The sequence below is a fragment of the Montipora capricornis genome, chromosome 4 (assembly GCF_036669925.1).
Source record: "Montipora capricornis isolate CH-2021 chromosome 4, ASM3666992v2, whole genome shotgun sequence".
NCBI classification, from domain to species: domain Eukaryota; kingdom Metazoa; phylum Cnidaria; class Anthozoa; order Scleractinia; family Acroporidae; genus Montipora; species Montipora capricornis.
In genome coordinates this window covers 33,962,221-33,967,220 of record NC_090886.1, presented here as the reverse complement: position 1 = coordinate 33,967,220, position 5,000 = coordinate 33,962,221, and positions in this window count along the sequence as shown.

The following is a 5,000-nucleotide window of genomic DNA, read 5'->3' as shown; positions in this document are numbered from 1 at the left end:
ACTTTCTTAATCACAGCGTTTGAAGGGAATCTCTACTTTTAGAGCATATCGATTTGTGGTACTTTGAGTAGTATTAACCCACTTCCCCGTCCTGTTGTCACTTTATCTAGAGAGGTTTTCAATTGATAGTGAATTACTTTGGTTTTGCATTACTTCACTCAGTGATTGGTTTAAAGTTCTCGCGCCACTTTTTCAACCAATCAGAAGTAAAACCAAAACCAATCGTGGCTCGCGCGTGCACATTTTCCCGCGCTTTGTGTCAGCTACGTGTAATTAGTAGTTTTGATTGGTTTACTGGATTGCCTCCGTCCTTTTTGATTGACCAAAGTAATTATCTTGGTTTGGGTTTTACGACACTCATTTGAAAACCGCTCTAAAGCAAATCTAGGGTCGGCCTCAAATGTGGATTCGTCCCGGACCTTACCAAGTTAAAGCCCCGTTCAAACGGTCATGATAGTTGATGATAGTTGATGATAGTTTCAACTATCATTCACTATCATTGACTATCATGTTTGCGATCAAACGGTCCATGATAGTTCATGATAGTTGACGAAATCGCGCAATGTGCTGGCGCAGCTAACTGGTACCTAGTCTCCTACCGCGCGCGATTGTAAACAAACAATGTAAACAATGTAAACATCCCGATTGTGGTAGTCATCGCAAAAAATGTTCCACAAACATGGCCGTGCCTCGTACTCATCTATTAGGTTGCATATCAAACTAGTACTCCACTTCTCGTTGTCTGGTTTTTTAGCTTTTTTAGCTTTTCTCACTTTCTCGCTTTCATCGTCACTGTCGTCCGAATATTCGTCCAAATTATTGTTTTGTTGTTCCTCACAGGACGATGGTAGCCATATGCGCTTGCGGTAGCCATATTGCATTGACCCCCCCCCCCCCCCCCCCCCCCCCCCCCCCCCGCTGACCGAAAAACTATCATGCACTATCATCCGCTCGGTCAAACGGAAAAAACTATCATGAACTATCATGTCGAATTTGAACATGTCCAAACTGCATGATAGTTGATGATAGTTGATGATAGTGAATGATAGTTCGTGTTCAACCGTGCGTGATAGTTGAGAACTATCATCAACTATCATGACCGTTTGAACGGGGCTTAACGCTCGAGACACGTTAAGTTTGCGTACTACAGTTTTCCGAAGAAAAAGATGAAAAAATGGAAATCTGGGAAATTAAAGCAACAGGATGTCTCTTTTGAAGTGTTAGTCACTGCAACTGATGTAAAATGTAATTTTACCTAACAAATAAATGCAAACCAAGGAAAAATGCTATACATAGTGACCGAGCTCTAGGAGGGGAGAATGGAAACTAGACATTTCAAAGGCCTCAAAAAGTAGCCATATGATCCCACCTTAAAATTTCAGGATTTCCTAAGCGAGAAAAAACAATCATGTATAGAAACAAATAGTTAAATCTGTGCGACAGGTTTTTCGCAAAATGGTAAACACGTCGATTTTCGTCTATCTTGGTAAATAACTGAAAATTTGTCGCATAGATCTCTTTTAAAAAATGTTGACGGTCTCGTCTTCATATCGTTTACTAATTCCCAAAATTTTAACCCTGGTAGTACGGACGTACGGCTAGGTTTTGGGAACAAAGCCTTTGAAACGTCTAGTTTCCAGTCCCCCCTCCAGCAGCTCGGTCACTAAATATACATCAATAGGACATTTTGCATGATGACGCCATTAGACTACAAGTACCAGAATCCTTCAGGCTTCGCTTGTCTCATGTTAACTAGAGCTATTGTTACCCCACTGGACTACAAATTTACATATGAAAAGAAAAACAAACTGAATTGTGGTAGTTGTAGTCTAATGACGCCATCGTGAAAATTGCCATTGCAGTGACTAACACTTTAGAAGAGACATCCTGTTGCTTTAATTTCGGACTTCAAAATATGGATCTTTCTCTTCGAAAAACTGTGGTAACTCACCTTAATAACAGAAAATTGGCCTTCCACACCCTAACCGAATGCCTGAACCTGACATTATGAAATTTTTTGTGACTAAAAGAGCATCTTCTGCTCCTATTACAACTGTGATGCACGCTATACTACAGCAAGGACGTGCGTGAAACCAAATGCTATTATGCGATCGGCCGCCATTTTTAATGTTAGGAAGTAGAAGGTTGGAGCTGAGTCCTACCCTAGGGGATTGAAAGCCATTTCCCCGGGTGAATTAGTTGACATCTAGCTGAGAATTACAACCAGCCAATAAAGGTAACGTGGAGTTTACAACAGGGGCGTGAACAGGATAGTTGAACGAGGACTCAGGAGGTCTGCATGGCTACTATCCTCTGTAGTTCACTTTCAAGAGGCCATTAAAACTCTTAAAGAAGTGTTGAGTCGGACTAACTAAAAGAGGACACAGTGTTAAAACTAGTAAGAGGTGAACAGATGTAAATGTCTATGCAAGAAATACCGATTGAACGGTATCTGCATTTAGTTTAAGTAATCACATGAATTTAAGTGCAATTTGAACAAAGTAAGCACCAGCAAATTTTTTCAAAGACGAACGACATTGCTCGAGCCCGTTAGGCGAGTGTAATTTGTGGTCTGTGAACAAACTTTTCTCGTCCTTAGTATTCCAAATTGCACGAGAAAAATCACGTGATTACTTATCATAAAATACAAGAAAAAATTTCGCGACAAGATAATCGTAATTATCAAATGAAATGCAAAGGTTTTCGCGCAAAAAAATTGCCCGCAATTGATTGGCCATGTGAGACTTTCTCTGAATCCCTGCCCACTCAGAATGCTTGGTTGGTTAGCTACTTTTTGCACAGAATTACCTCATTTCTGCAGTGTTACCTGGAAACTGCATCATCTTTATCCAATCGGAATGGAGAATTTTTTCCATGTAGATGCAAACGGAAACGGTCTGGCTTTAATTTGCTTTTTGCTTAAACTCAAAGAACTTCTACAGTGTTTTAGCCCATTTCTTAGCCATTAGTAAGGATTTTCGTAGTTTTATGACAAGCGATTGCCGTTTCCCGTTGACGGAAAACGCAAAAAAGCTCTATCTCTGTTACCAGAGGTTTTTCTTGAGCCGCGAGAGAGCCGCGAAGCAGCGAAGACAAGTCGCGAAGCGGCGAGAAGAGACAAAGGCCTCTTGTTACCGTTGACCTTAAATCTCACTTTCATGCATACGCCAGGGTCAGAGCTCAGATTGGTTGATATTTTTTACAACAACGGAAATCAATATGATGTGGGTTCGTTTGACTTGTAATACCGACGGGAGGCTTGCTTGCCTAAGTTGCCATTGGTCCCTTTTGTCATTTTCAATTTGAACGCGTTTGACAGATGGCGTCTGCATGAAAGTGATATTCAAGTCCAAGGTAAACCAGGTGGTTTTTTTTCTCTTTTTGTCGCCCGCCTTCGCGACTCGTCTTCGGCGCTTCGCTGCTCTCTCGCGGCTCAAGAAAAACCTCTGTGACCAGGGTCTATCTTCTGCACTTCAGCTGGCAGAAGTTGACAACACGGAAAAGCTTGATCTCTCTTATTGGGGAGCAGAAGTCTACCATATACGACCACGAAGCAAACAAAAGAATCCCCAAACTGATATTTCAAAGGAAACTTTGGTAGCAACATAGTAAAACTTCACAGTAATTTTTAAGCTTACTTTTTCTCAAGCGAAACTAGAATTAATCACACACTTCACGGGAACACAACTAAATAAATCTCTCTCCGATAAATAAATTATGCATATCTTCAACATTAGTCAGAGTATTATGTACAACGTCCATAATTAAGTCAGAATAATTTCCATGCTTCGCATTAATTGTCAACCACTCCTGTGTCGTCCTCGTCTTCTACATTTCTTCATTGGAGGACTGGTGATATCTAAGAAAGCAATAACAGCCACGAGGTTCCCTGACGTCACATTCCTCCTTTGTTTTTTATAACTTCGAAAAAACGACCCCAAGAAAATGTTCAAGTGAGAAGCTCTCAGTTAGCCTTCCGCGCAGACACTCTTAGGGCTTCGTCACTGACCGTGATCGAAAAGCCCGGATGTGTCCTCGTGGGGGCTAGCTAACAGTTTGTCATTTTTCTGTCGTTACAAAAAATGTGAAACCATTGAAATGACAGAAATTTTGTAAACAACACAGACAGACAGAAAGCGAGCACATACCGTACAATTTCAGCAATTGTCTCATAAGGGCACCTGAAAAAGTCAGGGCTGCTTGCAATGGCTTTCGAACCTGTGACCGATGTGATGCTGGTGCAATGCCATGCGAACTGAGCTATGAAGTCGCGCATTTGGGAGCAGGTCAAACACCTTTTTTGCCAAAATGGCCCCTATTTAGATTTCTTTCGTTTTTTATAAATGGGCCATTTGCGAGTTGCTGTTTGTCTCGATTTCGAAGTGAGTCTTGGTGCTCAACTATTGTAAGGGACATGAGTTTGATTGCATACGACTACGCAACTCATTGTACATTTGAATGGTTGTGCACCAGGACTCGTTTTGAAACTGAGACATGCAGCCACTCGGAAATGGGCTATTAGACCTTGATGCCTCGTTCAGGCAAAATATTCTTTTGAATTTCAAGGCTAAGAACCAGGCATCAAGGGCTGATTTGAATAAAAACAAAAGAATATTTCAATGGCGGCCATTTTGGAAAAAGGTGTTTGGCTCATCCGTGTCCCCCGTGAAGGGCGTGATGAAGGAATGATATGTTTAAAGTGGTCCGAAATGATTCTTCTTGTTATGACCATCTTGTTATTTAACTCTAGGAAGCAACAGTTGCCCGCCATAAAAGAGGGAAGCTAAGAACGTTTTTGCCCAAGATACAAACACATCATCCAATGCTAACGTACCTGGGCTTCCTGTTGGGGCTAGTCTTCAGATTCTCCACTCTCGTTGCTCCTAGTGGGTGAGTTTCTTTTTCGGATCATCGCCGTTGGGGGAGGGGTAGTGACGAGTTGTCGCTGAGTTCATCCGCACTTATGTGCACCAAGTGATAACACTCGTCTCCAGTGGAAC